At 39.5% G+C, this 19,595-nt stretch overlaps 2 long non-coding RNA genes and 1 pseudogene across 2 annotated transcripts; 1 reads left to right on the top strand and 2 right to left on the bottom strand.

The window, feature by feature from the left end:
• Positions 1-3,079: 3,079 nt before the first annotated feature.
• On the bottom strand, positions 3,080-4,045 carry LOC108261593 (uncharacterized). The gene is made up of 2 exons (XR_008396725.1): positions 3,795-4,045; positions 3,080-3,549 (listed from the first exon to the last, which is right to left on the bottom strand). It is a non-coding gene; the product is annotated as an uncharacterized LOC108261593 (long non-coding RNA).
• A 10-nt stretch (positions 4,046-4,055) lies between these two features.
• LOC128633042 (uncharacterized) lies at positions 4,056-5,138 on the top strand. Its single transcript, XR_008396727.1, has 2 exons — positions 4,056-4,394; positions 4,584-5,138. It is a non-coding gene; the product is annotated as an uncharacterized LOC128633042 (long non-coding RNA).
• A 9,679-nt stretch (positions 5,139-14,817) lies between these two features.
• LOC124627606 (uncharacterized) lies at positions 14,818-14,944 on the bottom strand (annotated as a pseudogene).
• Positions 14,945-19,595: the final 4,651 nt, after the last annotated feature.

The following is a 19,595-nucleotide window of genomic DNA, read 5'->3' as shown; positions in this document are numbered from 1 at the left end:
TCCATTCATTTGCTACCGCTCATGTTCGTGGTTGCGGGTGGCTGGAGCCAATCACAGCTGTCCACCGGGACAACAACAATTTTTTATTGGATAATGCGTAACGCACACGGGTCGTTGTGAGGTCAGGAAGTAAACTTCCCTCCTTTTAATCAAGTAGTCAGCTAGCTAATTGCAGAAACCCTTTTATCGAAGAAGATGTCTAAAAGAAAAAAAGATGAGTATCGTACTTTTCAGCAGGAATGGACAGAGGAATTCGCCTTTGTGGAGAGAGCAGCTTCTGCAGTGTGTCTAATATGCAATGATGAAACGGTCAAATATAAAGCAGCACTTCGACACACGCCATACTACACAGCGGCTTCACATCTAATCTCCTGCAGTCATTCAAAGCGCGCTTTGGAGAATTTCGTGAGCGCACTCGTCTTTTTAAGTTCATCACCCATCCACACGAGTGTGCAGTGGACAGCGCCGACCTGAGTTACAGCCCCGGTGTCTCCGTCAGAGATCCTGAGCTACAAGCTGCTGACCTGAAGGCCTCAGACATGTCGGTGAATAAGTTCAAGTCACTGGATGAAGATTTGGGAAGACTTGCACGACAGCAAGCAGAGTTGGCGAGCAAACACAAGTGGGGAGAAATGAAAAAACTTCAACCCGCGGACCAGCTGATTGTCAAAACTTGGAACGCGCTTCCCGTCACATAGCACACACTGCAGCGTGTGAGTATTGCTGTACTGACCATGTTTGGCTCTACGTATGCATGTGAGCAGTCTTTCTCACATCTAAAGAACATTAAGACCAACCTACGATCACGTTTAACGGATGGAAGTCTCAACGCCTGCATGAAGCTTAACCTCACCGCGTATCAACCAGACTACAAAGCCATCAGCAAAACCCTGCAGCACCAGAAGTCGCATTAATGCCAAGAAGTACTTTATTCATCATTGGTAAGAAACAGCACAACAACGTTATTAAAAAGAATTCAGAGACTTATTGTACTTTAAAAGTGTTGGTCTTACATGAAATGCACACATTTACTTATATTTAGTTTTAAACATATTGTATGGCTCACGGAATTACATTTTAAAATATGTGGCGTTCATGGCTGTCTCAGCCAAAAAGGTTCCCGACCCCTGCTTTAACATCATCAAGCAATGGCGTAGTGCATGTGTCTGTCATGTTGTATCAATGAAACCTTCAAATAAAGTCATTTGTGTGAACGCATATTGCTGATTATTGCCTTTTATTCACTTAAGTTAATGGTGTTTGTGGTCACAGTTTAATTTGCTGATCCTTCGTGTAAGATTCGACTGACCAGTATTGAGTAGCCTACATCTTGGACAAGTCTCCTCCATTAAAGTTTTACACCTACAGCATACATAACACACACTGATGTACAAACACTGATATGTTCTACTTGTCTGAAGTATAAGGAAAGAATAAACTAGTCTTATAAACTCCATGATTTAGCTTAACAACTTAAAATATAATCTGCATACACAATAAGCTATAATAAAATTCATTTATATTTCTTGATAGAAAGGATTTTCCATATTTTAATAAGAATGTATTTAATAAAACTAGCCATAAGTATATTTCCAATACGTTTTGTTTGTTATTAAAGAAACTTGCATTTCACATCAGGCTCGTTCAAGTCATGTGCATAGTGTCAGCAACTCGCTCGTCTGAATCCTCGCTGATCCTCTGCAAACCTCGACAGTTAGTTGAACCGGTTCATACGGTTCTTTTTGAGTCGGACATGCTGTGGAGCGTGCTACTACAGCTGTGCATCTTGCGTCATCAACCCGGAATTAAAGTTAGATTCAGTTTGATTTTGTGAACCACCTTAACTGATTACTTCTGGAGAATCAGCTCAAAAGAACAGTTCATTCAAGAACTGGCCATCACTACATGCAGGGGTTAGTTTGCTGGTCCATGTGGAGTTAGATGTGAGAGTAGTGTTGTCAAAAGTATTAATATTGTGAACTTTTTTGAAAAAAAGCAATCCAGTCTAATTATAAAATTATTATATAATTATAGGCAAGATATATATTTTGTCAATATTAATTTATTTTCACCATCATGTAAATATTTTTTTCTTCATTTAGCCTGAGAATGTGAAATGATGGATCAGCAGTGCAAAATCAGTTTAGCACCTCCTCTCTCTTTCTCACTGTTTAACTCACACTGCTGAGAAAAGCACAACACCACAACCGCTTTAAAGCCCAGTGATGATCAGAGTGGGAAATGTTGACTCAGTCTGACAGTCACAGACAATTCAACATAATGGCAGTATGTAAAACTGAACTCTAAAGATAAATTGAACTTTGAGACGCGTGTAAAATGTTTCCATAGCATCAAAAAATGAGAAACTAAATATAGATAATTTGTGGTTCAGTGACACATTTTAAGTTTTGTCTCAGCTAATGTTAACACTGTCTATTATAACCGATTCATACAATTGGCATTAAATGAGCTAGCTAACATCCATCCCATACCAAAACAGTGGGCGTGAATAACCCGACACATGTGGACATTGCCTTTGGCAACTTTTAGCAAGAGTAGGCAGTGTGTATTATAAGTATAGTCGTATAGTTGCAATCAAAATTATTCAACCCCCATTGCAAATCAGGTTTATTGTCAAAATTTACAGACTTTCAACTGTTTGCAATGAACACATCAAACAAAAGCAATTGAAATAGTTCAACACAATGAATGCATCAAGTGGTTTCCCCAAATTCAACTGAAAATGCAACTTATAATGACTTCTACAGTCTCAAAATTATTCAACCCCTTCATGGCATTTTTAGTACTTAGTAGAGCACGCTTTTGCTGTTATGACCTGCTGATAACGAGATGCAGAGCTTCGGCCAGCGGTCCTGAGGAATCTCAGCCCATTCCTCATGAGCAGTGGCCTCTAGTTCAGTAATGTTCTTGGATTTATATTATATATCAATCCTGCATGGAAGGAACTGTTATTCACAGTTTAGTAAATCCGACTACGCCACCCTGGGGAAGAACCAGGGAAATACTCCCAAATAAGTTTTACCGATTGAAGGCAAAGAACATGAGAGTGAGACATGAGTATCAATAAAAGTTACATTTTATTATCACACTTAAGCATCATTAAAACTTATAAATATAAAGTCGCTCTCCCATGAAGCACAAAAAGAATTTTAAAACTAAGCAATTCTCCAGGCCCAGGCTTGGTGGGAACAACGCAGGCCAGCTACTTCCTGGGAGGTCATCCAAACCCACCTTAATTAAAACCAAATCATTAAACACTACCTACACCACAAGGAAGTTGTTGTGCCGGGACACTGAGCACGCTGTGAAGCACACACCACCGAATGAAGGCAGCTAGCTTCCCTCTGTCCACCAAGACTCACTGGCTCCTGGAGAGAAAGAAAAACACCAATTAACCCAGAATTACACAATACACTAAACAATAAGCAAAGAAAGAAAAACTAAAATATTACAGACACTGTGATGTGGTGGCTAGAACACTCAGGCCCACTGACACCACCACATGAAATAGAGGCAGCTAAACAGCTCCTAAACAGAACCAGAATGATTGTTAACAGTAAATACAATGAAAAGTATAGCCACTATAGTGTGGAGACAATAGGACAAAGCCACAACATACACCCCATCAATAGTGTCACATGTAGCGTCTTCAGCTAGGGATTTGTCTTAGAGGAGATTTAGATGCTCAACTCCCCACTCTCACCTCAACACAAATATCAGAGTCAAACTAAATCTACCAAGTCCCAGTGTGAAAAAGGGAGAGGTGCACTTACTATTGGGTTGAACAAACACCAGACACGAAGTTGTATGATTACGCACGCGCGGCTAATGTTACTATCACTGAACGCACGCGCCCCCAGCGCCGCTCCAAAACTATAATAAACAAATTAGCCTTGAGATGTTCACCTCATTACACCCTGAGCAAAGCCTCAACGTACCTGGACTGAACCGGGAACTCAACCGGGAACTGAAACTGAACCGGAAATGCCAGGGGGCGAGGAACTCTGAATCACCAATACACATATGCGCCTGCCAAAATAAAGGTCCTTAAATCATAGCGTATCTCCGACCTTATTGATCTGCCAAAGCCATACCCCGAGCAGGGTCAATAGGGTAGTTCACTTATCCTGCCACACACACACACACGCACAGAGACACACAGACACACAGACACACACACACTCACACTCACGCACACAGTCATTAATTTTGGGAAGACACTGTCAGTATCTGTCTACGCAAGCTCTCTGGAACTGCCTGTGCAGTAACTTTGTGCAGCATCATGGAGGTCACCCCATCTGTGCCAGATAGTGTGGTGTCTTAATGCACATCACCTTCTAACCAATCAGAATCCAGTATTGAGACTGACCATGGTATAATACATTATGATCAACTTTGTATTCTGCTTACATGTGACTGCTCCAGAAGATATATTGTTGTATAATAATGAAATGTATTGTATTACTATTTGTTTATGTAATTACCTTTCCTGTTTCATAAAAGTGTTTGAGCAGCACTTGACTAATTACATGTTTATTGAAATGTCATCTTTTTGTACAAAGGACTTGGCGGTGATGAAACAGACTCTGCTGGCCTGTGAGTGGGTGGAGGAGAACAGACCCCACTTTGCTGGGAAAGTTCACTTACCACGGATCATGAGGATGAACGAGGATGATGCCTTGTTGGCCATCACAATGCAGGACCTGTTTATCAACACTATTTTTTATGAAAGTGAAATGGACGAAGAGAAAATCCGGGCTCCCTTCCTTTTCACCTTCGAGAGATTAGAGGACATGGAGTTTTTCATGCAGGAAATATACGATAAGAAATATTCACGTGTCTTGCCTGCACAACCCTCACCGCTAACAAGCTAATTAGTGGGGTAGATCTGTGAAAATATTGCTTTTACGTGTAGTTTTAGGTTTTGTAAAATGTTGTGTTTTTTTTAACCCATTAAAGTTTTGTGGGGAAAAAATGTGTTCTTGAAACCGAATATACTAAAATTTTATTTTGTATCTTATTATATATATTTTTTTTTCTAGAGTGAAGACTGATTTTTATGTTAGATGTACATTTTGTTAATGAAGGTGAATAGAAATAAAATAAATTCAGCAACACTTGAGGGCAGTGGAGTATGTGACTAATAAATTGTAAATTATTAACACTCCCAGTCTACTATCAATGTTCATGGAGTTGGTTGCCTTGCTACCAGTCTCAGACCACACGTGTCCTCTTGTTTTGTTCTTTAGTGTGACACGTGGCTGGGTTCAGACTGCAAGACAAGTTGCTAATTACCATTTGATGAAGACAATCACATGTGGACTGAGTCCATCCAAAATTATATTCACATATTTCCATCTAAATTATATTCACAATGATACTCTTGTTGTACATGCATTCATTTTTCTTTCATGAGGTGGAGACCCTAAGTGTACATTTAAATGCAACAAAAGAGATAAGACAAGCAGATAGGTGATCATTTTATTTATTTATTTATTTATTTATTTATTATCACACCTGCAAGGGTAACTCAGTTCCCATGTTTAAAAGCAAAGAGCATATTAGGAGCACACTTTATTACATTAATGAATCACATGACTGAGAAAATTCACAAATAGCTTACATAGCCTTAATACAGTGGGGGAAAAAGAAGGTAGTCTAGTCATGCAGTTTGTCACAGAAACAGTGCAGAAAAATCATGAAATCATGAAAAATGTTAAAGAAAGGTAAGGCAGTATTAGCTATGCCAGCATCTCCAGTTCCATGCAAGTCTCATGGTTACTTTGACCTAAACTTCGTGCATTAACAATCAACATTTTTTCCCCTTTAGATAAGTTTGATCTAATGAAGGGCTTGCATTGACGTTAACAGCCAGTAGATGGCAAAATGAGCCATAGAGGTGGAACTAGACTACATCCATAGATTACTAGACTAGATCAAGAGAGGTGGAGCTAGACGTCCAGCTCCATCTATTTGGCTCTGCAGTGAGCAGTAGTGATGGGAAGTTCGGACCATATTTGACTCGGATCTTTGAATCTCGTTCAGCAAAATGAACAAATCTTTTTTCAAGTCATTTCTTTCATTTCAGCAGAATATAATTAAAATGTTACATGTTAAATTCACCAACACATCTAGTACTTACGCAAACGATCACATTTAGAATAAAAAATAAAATATAGGCTATTGCAGCCAAGGCCAAATTATGAGAAACAGAAATGATTAATTAATAGCTTAGCATTAGGTCTTCAGGCTATACAGTCTGTTAGTTCACCTCACCTCCCGATCCGAGTCGTTCTTTCTTTTGTCACGTCGCATTTCTCACGTCTGTTCCCTGGAAACAGAAATGATTAATTCAGCTCTCGAGTCCTCGGGTCAGAGTCGTTCGTTCATCACGTTACAGCTCCATGGGCTGAATGCAGTGTTCTCTGTTGCACGGGGAGCTGCTGTTATATAAAAGCTAGATGATAAAATAATGTAAACACCTGAGACTGACAGACGCTTCAGCTTCTATCACTCTGTACGGTCTGTTGTCCTCATCAGGGTCAGCTGTAAAATACACACTCATGAACACTTCAAATTAGACTCATTAAATGTCAGGGTTTAATTTTAAGGCTAATGAAGAACACTGTGAGGTCTTACTTTGAGCTCTGTAACATTTCACTGCCAGAATGATGGTCACCAGCACATACGGAGAGGCCGCTACTGCACTGCTGAGGAGCTTCAGTACCGACAGTGGAGCTTTTCCATCTGATAGAACTGGAGGGGAAAATAACATGGATAATAAAATAATTATAAATCATACTAATAATAAATTATTATTAATCATATATAAAGCATAAATGAACAGGCCATAGATCTAATACATACAAGTTTCATGAGTATTCAAATTTCAAGATATGAGTCTGAAAAGGTGTCTGAAACTTAATATGTTTCTTTAACCATATACAAGCGTTTCTCTGGAATATTTCATTGAACATTAGGACCGTTATATTTGTGCTTTACTACACAACAACACAAACGGGGTCAGGCAGAGAGCGTAGTCGAAACCAGAAACAGGGGTCGAGGATCACGAGAAGACTAACTAACTAGATCGGCTTGGTAACGCAGAGAAACGAGTTGACTGAACGTAGACTTCACATTGACTCTAGGTGAATGACATCCCTAAGTACTAGCGGTGTGTGTGTGTGTGTGTGTGTGTGTGTGATTGGTGCCAGGTGTGTCTGATCAGAACTCCGGGGATGGTGAGCGCATGCGTGCATGAGAAGTGAGTGTTGCATCTTGGGAAATTAAGTTCTGATCTGACTGAGCTGTGACAATATCATTATACTTTATATATACTGTACATGGAATTAATTTAATACATTTTTTCATAACTGAACAAACACACTGAAGTTTAAAAGGTTTTTCTTTTTTTTTTTCAAAATGCAATTTATGAGTGGTGCATAAATACACACTCTTAATGAATTCACCTTCATCAGTGTGTTCACTATTATGAATGTTGAACACAGTGAATGTACAACTACACCATTCATCATTACTAGACACAGGATAAGTAACTAAACATTGTTTTTTTCCGGATCTGTGACATTTTAAATAAATCTTGTGACTTTAATCCACACTGCATGTAGTGATGTGATGCTGAAGGTAATAAATATTGGTGTGAGAAAGAGATTAACACACACACACACACACACACACACACACACACACACACACACACACACACACACCTGACACAGTGAGTGTAACAGTGTTGCTGGTCTCTGAGGTCTGAGAGTCGCTTCTTCTCCGTCCGCTGCAGGTGTATTTAGCGCTGAGAGACTCTACAGCAGTGAATGAATATTTCCTGCTCTCAGTGTAGGAGGATATTTGGACACCATCTTTATTCCAGTTGTACATCCACTCAGTGTCAGCATGTCCTCGTATTTCACATGTGAAAGTGACTTCCTGTCCACTGAATATCTGTCCATCAGGCTGCAGAGTCAGAACGGCTTTTGGTCTCTCTGTACAGTTACAACAAATACATCAAACCAGTCAAACACACCCTTCTCTGACCATCTGATATTTAATCAGTGTGTTTTGTAATGATTATGTGTATCAGTGCATGTTACAGGAGTGTAAGATCAGACATGTACCTATCACTGAGAGAGTCACTTCATTACTCCATGCCGTTGACCGTCCATAAATAGACCCGTAACATCTGTATTTGTGACTCTGATCTACTTTTATAGTGTAGTAATTTTCAGCAGAACTGTGACTATAACCACCATCTTTGTTCCAGTGGTACGGTCCATTTCCTCCTGAAATCCTACATGTGAGTGTAACCGTGTCTCCTCTGAATATTTGAGGTGAATTCGGCTCCACAGACAGAACTGGTTTAAACACTGCTGGAAAAGTCAAAAAGCAAACACACACTGTCAATGTAAACAACTTACATTCTGCATGACAATGTACAAACAATCTTCTCCACCTTAATACAAATCCAACATGTACACAACATAGGCAATAAAATATGTATAAATCACCTTGAGCTTGTCCGACTCGGATAAGTGAAATAAGCACTAAAAAGGGAAGAGGAACAGAGAATATGATGTAACGCTGACTTGTTTCTTTTCTTTAAGAAGACAAATGAGAACAATGTCATATACTGCAACAAAATCTGTATTTAGTTTCACTTCAGCTATAAGAAATACAATATATCAACCTGTTTCAGTAATGAATGGAGTTTAGAAAAAGCTATTTTCACTCAGGTCACTATGCTGCTCATTACGGTCTCATGTTTAATGTCACGTCTTGTGACGTAAGGGAGATAGGGACGGATGCAAGTGCAGTAGGAACAGTTTTATTTAATGAGAAACACAGGCAGGTAAATCCAAAACGTGATCCAAAACATGCGAGAGGTCAGGCGATCGGCAAACAGGCCTACACGGGGCAAGGCAGGAAACTATGTCGTGGTCACCGAAAACAGGTCGAGATACAAAACATGACACATAAACTATGACTATGAACTGGGAGCGGAGAAACCAGCGTGAACCACACAAACGAATCTAAACATGAAGGCAGACTGACTGACTGACTGAGTTAATCTAATCCAACATTCCGCGCTGTGCGCTGGGAGGCGCGCGGTATATATACACAAACATTCTCAGCCTCGTAATGTCTGACGGCTGAGGGCAATTCAGACACACGTGAAACAATAGCCAATGACAGAGCAGGGAGGAGACATAACAAAACATAACAAATGCACGTGTCCAAATGTCACGAATGTCACCAAAGGGAAAGCAGGTGCTCGCGCACCTTGCTCGTCCACGCGCGCTCACATGTTCTAACGCGCGCGCTGCGCTGCGTTTCCTATGAGGAAAAAAACCCGATCTCAGTAGCACGTACAGGTAAATGAACACATTCAGGCTTGGACTGTGCAACGTACTGAAACATTTCTCTGAAAAAATGTCTATGAGGATGACTGTCGAGTGTAAAACTGAAAACTGGCATGGCTTTTAAAGTTCAAAGATGTTCTCTTAAAGCTAAGACAATATAGAAGGTTCATTCAGTCTTCACTTTCTTCTGAAACAGGTGATCCTATCACAGAGCAGGACAGAGTCAAAAGGGAAATGAAGATCTGCAAGGCTGGATTACATGGTCAAAGTAGAAGTAGAAGATCTTGCTGTTGCAGATTCGGCAATCATCAGATTTTCTCAACAAGAAACGCACAAGGGAGAGATTGCTGCCTTGCAAAATGGAAGATCTGGAGTAAAGAGCAGCTGTGATATTCATAACCTTCATCCAGTGTTGATGGATGGTGTGCTCAAAGTTGGTGGAGGACTTAGTAGAGCAGCGATGCCAGAAGAGATGAAACATCCTGTTATCTTGTTAAAGGAACACCATGTATCCAAACTCATCTGGCCACATGTTCATAAAAACTAGGTCATGCTGGAGGAAGCCACATGTCAACACTTCAAAAAAGGTAATGAGTTATAAATTGAAACTCTGCCTGTAGAAATAAATTTTCAGAATGTTTGTTTGTCAACGTCTACAGGGCAAGATGGGAGAATAAAAAATGGCTGAGACTCATGCATTAAAGTTTGATAATGGCACAAATTTCATTGAAGCAGAAAGAGAGCTCCAGACAGCTTTGAACACACTGGATCATGACTAAATCCTGCGTACATGTTTCTGAGGGACTCAAATGGACTTTAATCCCCCTGCTGCATCGCATCACGGTGGGAGTGGCTCATTCATCTGGTAAAGAAGGTCCTGTACTCCACTCTCCAACAACAATCGTTGGATGATGAGAATTTTCACACCATCCTTTGTGAAATTGAAGCTATTCTTAATGACCTCCCCATCACAAAGCTTCTGATGATTTAAACAACTTGGAAGCTCTTACGCCCAATCACATTTTATAGCTGAGATCAAAACCACCTCTTCCACCAAGGCTTTTTAAAGACAGTGATCTGTACATAAACACGTAAAGAGCGACAAGTCCAATACTTTGATCTTTTTGGAAAAGGTGGGTCAGAGAATTCCTTCCACTGCTCCAGGAATATCAGAAGTGGACGAAACCACACAGAAGCTTCGCTGTTGGTGATATTGTGATCATCATGGATCCAGCAGCTCCATGAGGTTCTTGGCTACTTGACAAAATAACTCAAACATATCCTGAAAGTAGAGGACTAATACGAACTGCACAACTGAAAACTAAAACAGGATTACTGGACAGACCTGTGATTAAAATCTACCTGTTTTTAGAAGACACTGGGGACTGATCTCTAAAGTGGACATACACATACATATTCCGGCTCCTTTGATAATTTAATGGATTGTAGTTGCACACCAGCAATTATGGGGTCGGTGTGTAGGAGCCATTGTAGATACAGGTGTATCTAAAAAAAAATTTAATATGGTAGAAAAGTGTTTTATTTCCATAATTTAATTCAAAAAGTGATACTTTCATATTTTCTAGATTCATTACACATAACGTGAAATATTTCAAGCCTTTTTTCTTTTAATCTCAATGAATACGGCTTACACCTCATGGAAATCAAAAATCCAGTATCTTAGAAAAAAAAATTATAATACAGAAATTTGACCATCTGAAAGGTATGTTCATTTATGCACTCAATACACGGTCGGGGCTTTAATCCTTTTGCACACATTACTCTATCAATGCGCCGTGGCATGGAGGCGATCAGCCTGTGGCACTCCTGAGGTGTTCTGGAAGCCAAGGTTTCTTTGATTATTGTATTATAAGTTCTTTATTCTAATATTTTGAGATTTTTGATTTCCGTGAGCTGTAATCCAAAATCATCGAGATTAAAACAACAACAAAAAAAAGGCTTGAAATATTTCACTTGATGTGTAATGAATATAAAATATACATATTAAATTATGGCAAAAATACATTTTTCCACAATGTAACATTTTTTTTTAGATGCACTTGTAAATGTATGTGTACTGCATGTATTTTGAGGCTGTCACCACTGGGGGGCAGTATACGCATGTTAAGGGGTATTATCAGGTGATTATATGATATCAGGTATACCCAGCTAACAATTTTTGGTTCTCAGAACATACATTTTTAATGTTTGTTTTTTGTTAACCATTAACATTTTATTTATGGAAATAGAAAGATGTGGTTTGGAAAGATAGGTTTGCAGTACGTTCCCCTAATGTTCTCTTAATGCTCCCATGATGTTTTGTTAATGTCCCCATAATTTCATAAATGAGAATTGAAAACTACTCAAAGTGTCTGCATAAACTTTCATTATCTGTTTGTAAAAACCTTGCTGATGGACCTATTTGATATGAATCACAATTCCCAACTCAGTGGTACAGGTAGTAAAACTTGAGGTAAAGTTCTCCAGCTCAACATTCTCAACTCAGCTAGTAGCCTATTTTTTATTGAAGGCTGTGGTAATTTACCTGCCAATGTATGACTTGATCAGATAAAAAGCTGGATTTATCATAAAACTTGCCTCAGGTGTTTCATTGTTTGCAGGACTACCAGACCATAAAATATAAAACTTTTTGGCTAACATGAGACTAGGCTAGTTTGGTGTCAAGCTAAGCTAACTAAGCTATCATTGTATGGGTTTAGCTGCTACAGAACCATGCAGAGTACATTATCTGTCCTTGTGTAGCTGCTCCCAAACTTATTCTTCTGGTCAGATTAAAACGTATGCTTCAACTGATGTTTGTCGTTTCTTTTATTGCATTCCTTCACAACTTAAGCGCATTCAATCACCGTCAAACACCATCAATCACCGTCAAACACCGTCAAACACCATCAATCACCGTCAAACACTCAGTGAAAAACTGAACTAAAGTACATAACACATTCTCACATGAGCATATTGCACATAAGCATGTTCTTAAGAGTCCATGTGTATTCATTCATCTTGCTCACATATTAAACTAGCATTAATGGCCTTAGGAAACATTGCACAATTACACTACAATACAAACATGAAACGCACAACACCACAAACCAACATACCGTGTGCGCCTTCCGACCAGAAATCTAGGAGTAGCTGTAACGCTTTACTGTTTAATTATTCTCTTCTTTAGCATCTAACTCCGTGTACAGCGTAGCACCAAAAACTGCATGCACATTTTTGCACTGCTATTAGTTAGGCTAATCACATGACCACAGTAACTTAAATTCAATGCAGTTCACTAGTTTAACCTGTAGGTGTCACTATTTCTGCAACCCTTGTAGAACAAAACTCACATAGGCAAATTATTATTAATATTTACATTGCATTATTGTAATAACAACAACATAACAAATAAATACTTTAAAGGCTTAAAGAAAGAAAAGACCCATACATGTTTTCAGCGACAGCTACATCATGTTCACGTAAACTGGAACTCATATAGACATTTACACATCAGTGGATGTTAGTGATTCAGTTTCAGTGCCTTTACTGGCTAAAAATGATTTTAAAAATCAGTGTATATCCATTTTTCTCTCACACTGACTGTGAGATGGCTTTTGGAAGAATTGAGAGCTGTCAGCAAATAAGACACAAGAATTTCCACGTATTTTCCTGTAAACCTTGTCTGATTGGTCTCACCTCCATTTACTGAAGATAAAATTACAACACTTCAGTCAGTCAGTCGGGTGGTGACGAGGGCGTTGGGGCGCTCATCGGTGCCTCCAAGCTGGTGTCACCCTAAGGACTGCCTGGTTCACCTATGTCTAGAACCGGCCCTGTCGCATGCCATGACAGTACGTACTGCATTAGATTCAGTACCTACAGCTCGTTGAAACAGTGTGTACTGATCAGTATGTGTGTAGTCTGAATACAAAGTGGACATACTACATCCGACATGTTGGTGCAGACAGCTCTTCCGTGCCAGTTCCGTTACATTATGGGATAGTGCAGTATCCACAGTGTCCACTGGATCCATACTGCAGAATCAGAAGGTCATCTGGGTATTTCTCGCCTACTGTTTTATGAATACTGAGAATTCTGACATGCTACTACTTTGGTGTACTGCTTTTCTCCTACTGTGTCGTAGGATAGTAGGGATATTCAGCCTATAGTAGTACGCCAAAAGTAATAGCACTGGACACTGTACTATCCCATAATACAGTGGTTCTCAACCAGGGGCTCCACTGGGGAGGCGGGAAGAGATCGGAAGGGAGGTGCAAAAAAAACACAGACCGGGCATCAGTTGTGTACTCTGTGTATTTTATTGCTTTTCAAATATATTGAGCATAAATGAAAAACTCAGTCTTTTCTCTCCCTCTGTATTTTCTCTTTTCTGGGTACAGGTGGAGTTTAGCTGCCTTTTATCTAGCTGTCACTGCAGACCAGTGTTGCCAACTTAGCGACGTTTCAGACCCCTTTAGCGACATTCTTTTTGCAAAAAAATAAGCACCTAGTGACAAATTTAGCGACTTTTTGGACAAACCTTAGCAACTTTCCATTTGTGGCCAGTACTGTCCTGCAAGCACGAGGTCTTGCTTTCATGCTGCACTCACACCTCTCTCTGAATCTGCTCTGTTCAGTGAGGGGCTGAGAGCCGGAGATTTAACAATGTCATGGATAACGAGACACGCCCTTCTTCCCAATGTGAATGTTTTTAGAATGCGAGACGAAAGGAATGCAACATGTTTTACATAGTTCTCTTGTTCAAAGTATTCATAGTGTTCAGGAACACTTTATATCATTCATGTTCAATACCTGTCCGTTATATAGCTTTATAAATGTCATAAAAGTTATGAAAAGTAATAAAAAAGTACAAAAACACTAAAGCAAAAATAAAATAATCTATCTATCTATCTATCTATCTATCAGTCAAAAAAATATATATAATGTACATATTTATAATATATAAGATATATATATATATATTTAGTATAGAATAGATCATAATTATACCTGGTCTCCTCTAATATTGGGGGGTGCCACATGATAGGGGAGGCTTGGGGGGGCTTTAGTTACAAAAGGTTGAGAACCTCTGCCATAATGCAACAAGACTGGCACAGACGAGCTGTCAGAATCGGCACCAAGTAGTATGTCTGGTTTGTATTCATGCTTACCACTTACTACTGATCAGTACTGTACTGTATCAACAACTGAGCAGTAGGTACTGAATCTAATGTAGTAGGTACTGAATGTAATGCAGTAGGTACTGAATCTAGTGTAGCAAGTACTGAATCTAATGCAGTAGACCTGTCACAGTATGCCATTTCGGATGCAGCCGCAATTCTTACCACACACACGCTCACACACAACTTATCAACACTATCTTTTATTTATTTATTTAAAACTAACCACATAACACTCTGATCATGTACTCTTCCTTTCATACGTTCTAAGAAACAGAAAATGTTCATCCATGATAAAAGCCCACAAAAATATTATGAACTAAAATCTGATTCACGCTCAGAAAAAAACTCCATGCCACCTCAGACACTCTACAACCCAAAATAACACAAATCCTGTAGATTTTAGATTCTACACATATGCACTAAAATGAACCAAAGGAAACTGCAGTCTGTAGTGTGATTAGATTAGATTAGATTAGATTGCATTGGATTAGATCCACTACGTAATGTATGTTGTAACACGCCTGCGCCAACTGCAGAAACAGTACCTCACTGTTATCCATCTATGGTTAGGGTTGGGGTTAGTGTTAAGGTTAGAACATCCAGTACGTAGTATATCTAATCTAATGTCATTACACTACAGGCTGCAGTGAGGACACACCCAATTAACAGCAATCCACATAAACTATACTGAAAATAACAAATATTTAGGCCCCTCTGACACCATTGGAACAGCAGGCCGAGTTATTGTTATTGCTGTAGACTGAAGACATTTGGGTTTGATATCAAAAGATGAAAAGGACAAGAGAGGTTAGAATTTCAGCTTCTGTTTCCTGGTATTTATATGTAGACGTGTTAAACAACGTAGAACATAGCACATTTCTTTCAGACCACCCAATTGGTAGATACTAGGAAATAAAAGCTGAAATCCTAAACTCTTGTCTCATATCCATCTTTTGATCACATACCCAAATGTCTTTGGTGTACAGCAGAAACAAATGAATAGGCCTTGCTGTTCCAATAGTTTCAGAGGGGACTGTACTGTACGCTCCCACTGATATCATTATTAATGTAACTAATTAACACTATTCTACATATAAATGTAACCCTTACCTTAACCTCAGTAACCAGATTATAATAAAAAAGTTCTCACAAGGGCTCAACTCAAATGAACTAACTCACACAACTGATATGGATGTACACTGATCCAACAATCATATCAGAGACTCTTACGAAAATGTTCTAATCACATATTAACCTCATCACACAGGACATTAGACTTCATCTGAACATATTGTTTTAAGCCACCACTCACTCTACTGAAGACACAAAGAAAACATTTACTCACAGATCATCACACGGAGTGGACGGAGCTCCATCCTGTCACTCAGATGAAGGACTGACTGGCCTGTGGTCTGTGTTAAAGCCACTACACTTCCTGTGTTCTTACACACAGAGAGAAAGTGAGAAAGACTTCCGTTCTGGTCAAAGTTGATGTGCTCTTTTCAGGTGAACCCAGAAATTATAACAACAATTTGCAGAACATAACTTTATTCAACTCCTGAACTTGTACAGTTCCTCTGCTACTTCACTCAGGTTCATGATTGATCTCAACAAGACATCCAGTGGACCTTTCTGTAAAGCTTTTTATCTCGTTTCATTGAATAAGCAAGCTAACTCTTTTAAAAGTACGAGGTCTTTCCTAAATCAAGAAATTTTTCTATTCTGTCAGATATACTTCAGGTTTTGGGTTTGATGCATTCCATAAAGATCAGAAAAGTTCACTGGACTTGATGTCAGAACCTCCTATGAAGCTGGGAGGCAGGGCTTCTGCTAGTCACAAAATGGGGTTCTTAAATCTACAACCTAGATGTGATCAGTGAAAGGGATTCCAATATTTAGATTTTTCCAATAAATCTGTGCATAGCTTCATCCATTTTACAATAATAATAAAAAAAAATAAAAAATAAAAAATAAAATAAATAAAAATAATAATAATAATAATAATAATTCCTTAGATGCATGGGGGGGGGGGGGGGGGGGGGTCTTCTCAACCACCACCAGTGTGTATGATGCGACAGAACACCCACTACACACCATCCATTGGTGGAGAGGAGAGGAGAGTGTTGTAGCCAATTCAGAGATGGAGATTATTAGCAGGCCATGCTAGATAAGGGCCAATGGAGGAATTTCATCAGGACACCAGGGTTACACCCCTACTCTTTACAAGAAGTGTCCTGGAATTTTTAATGACCATAGTGAACCAGGACCTTGGTTTAATGTCTCATCCCAACGACTGTGCATTTGGACCCACATAGACCATTAAGTGAGCACACCATACTGGCCTCACTAATAGGTATTTAATGTATAAATTTTATACTAATCCCCACAAGTATGATAAACAACTAGCTCTTTATTTACTGAATCCCATTAGCTTTCCACAGTTCTACAGGTTCCTGTTGCTGCTGAAGGTCACAGTGAACCTCCACTGAGTCTCAGGATTTTCCTCCTTTTTGCATCTTGCTTACTGTTAACAATTTTCAACAGACTAGCAGATAAAATATCCAGTTTGTGTGAACACAGCACTGTACTTAAAGCTTTTATGTTAATTCTTCTTTCTGCCTGTTGATGATTCAAGTTATTTACATTCTGAGCTCTCTGTGTTTAGATGCATTTAATGGAAGCACAAAGTAATGTGTTATAAGATGACATAAGATCTAACATTATGTTCATCTTTTATTATTAGCTCAGCTCACTGAGTGCTGTTAGTGTTTACCACAGAAACTAGAGTGAGAACATGCAGGTGTGACTGTTTTAATTTTGGCTTTACTGAGAATGTGAATGACAGCATTTCCTCATTTCTCACACAGCTCAACTAGAATAGAAACCAAACCACAATAATATTTCATGTCTTAACTGCTATTCATTTAAACTGTGTAATCATTAAAATCATTTAAAATCACATATTTGCTGACGAACAAATAAGAATAAATAAACGTTTTGTGTAATAATGTCAATTAATCACAACATTTACTGAATGGTTATTTATTTATTTTTTTGATCAAGGTTTCTTTATTAACATTTTTCAAATTAAACATACAGCACCAACCAAACAGTCAGAACAACCCCCCCCCGCCCCCGCCCCTTGCCAGACACAGAACATACATATTACATATTATAAAGCCAGACCACCACAGAAGAGAGCAAAAGAAATAAAATTATAGACAATGATCACATAACAATACTGTCAGCATCCACGTCTCTGACAAAGAACAGAAAAGGTTGCCAGATTCTGTAAAATTTCCCAGTCGCCCCCATGACAGTGTACCTAATCTTTTCCAACTTAAGAGGAGATATGACTTCCCTGACCCAACGACCATACACTGGTGGAGCAGGATCCTTCCATCTAAACAATATTAATCTCCTGGCCAGGAGAGTGCAGAAGGACATCATGCTGGTCTCACACCATCTGAAAGGAGTATTCTCCGGGGTCACCCCAAACATTGCAATAAGAGGGGACGGCTGTACTACTCTTCCCAATATCTTAGTAAAGGTCTCAAATATAGATTGCCAGAATGTGTACAGCTTTGGACATGTCCAGAACATATGCAACAGAGTGGCTGGGGCCTGTCTGCATCAATCACATGTGGGATCTATGCCGGAATTAATCTTCGAGAGTCTAGCTTTGGACCAATGCAGATGGTGAACAATTTTAAATTGGACAACCGCATGTCTGAGACATATGGAGGAGGAGAAAATCCCCCGGATTACCTTGCACCAATCAGCGTCAGAAATTGATTCGCCTAAGTCCGCCTCCCATTTATTCTTAAGGAGATCTAGGGACGACAAATCATGCATGCTGAGTAGGTCATAGATAACCCTTATTGTCTGCTTCCTGGCCAGTTTACAGTTAAAAATTGGGAAGGGCACAACGGGAAGGTGTCCGAATTTAAGGCGACAAAGCTTCTAAGCTGCAAATATTTATAAAAATGCAATCTGGCAATGTCATATTTCTGTATGAGCTGCTCGAATGAGACAAAAACACCCTCAAAATAGAGATCAGGCAGTAAGACAGCTCCCTTTCTAGACCAAGTAACGAAAGTCTTATCCAACAAAGATGGGAGAAACAGATGATTATTTGCAATTGGCCCCATGAGTGACAAGTCCCCAAGAGAGAAAGATCTTCTAAACTGATTCCAAATTTTGATTGAGTGTACAGCAACTGGATTACAGGTAAAGCTAGACTGGGGTTGTGCGAATGGTAATTTAACACACAGTAGGGCCGCCGGGGAGGTGGACGCGATGGACGCCCCCTCCATAATTGTCCATACAGGGGCTGCCACATTCTCCCCCATCCAGGACAACAATGATCTTATATTAGCTGCCCAGTAGTAGTACATGAAGTTTGGGAGTGCCATCCCTCCCTTCGCTCGAGGTGTCTGCAATATATGCCTTTTGATCCATGGTGGCTTTTTGTTCCAGATAAAGGCTGAGATTTGATTGTTCAGTTTTGAAAAGAAGGATTTCGTAAGAAACACTGGGAAACACTGAAAAACATATCAAAATTTAGGCAGCACATTCATCTTTATAATATTGATTCTGCCCCCCAAGGAGAGAGGCAGGGGATCCCACCGCTCAATATCTTGCTTCAGATTAGATAACAGGGGCTGATGCGTAACCCACACCCCGGGATACTTGAATTTCTTTAGACTAATTTTGAAAGGGGATGAGTCCAGGGGTACCTGGAGTGCCCCCTCCCCAACAGTCATCAGTTCACTTTTTTGAATATTGACCTTATAGCCCGATATTCTACCAAAAACCTCGAGTAGGGTCATTAGTTCAGGGAGACTCTCAAGGGGCTGTGAGATGAACAATAGCATGTCGTCCGCATACAAAGAAACTTCATGCTCTATCCCCGCACGCCGGATCCCCCTAATGTCAGCATTCTCTCTTAGCGCTACAGCAAGTGGCTCCATTTTTGCAATGGCAAATAGCAGTGGTGATAGAGGACATC

The sequence above is a fragment of the Ictalurus punctatus genome, chromosome 7 (assembly GCF_001660625.3).
Source record: "Ictalurus punctatus breed USDA103 chromosome 7, Coco_2.0, whole genome shotgun sequence".
NCBI lineage: Eukaryota > Metazoa > Chordata > Actinopteri > Siluriformes > Ictaluridae > Ictalurus > Ictalurus punctatus.
This window is presented reverse-complemented; position numbering and strand designations above follow the sequence as displayed.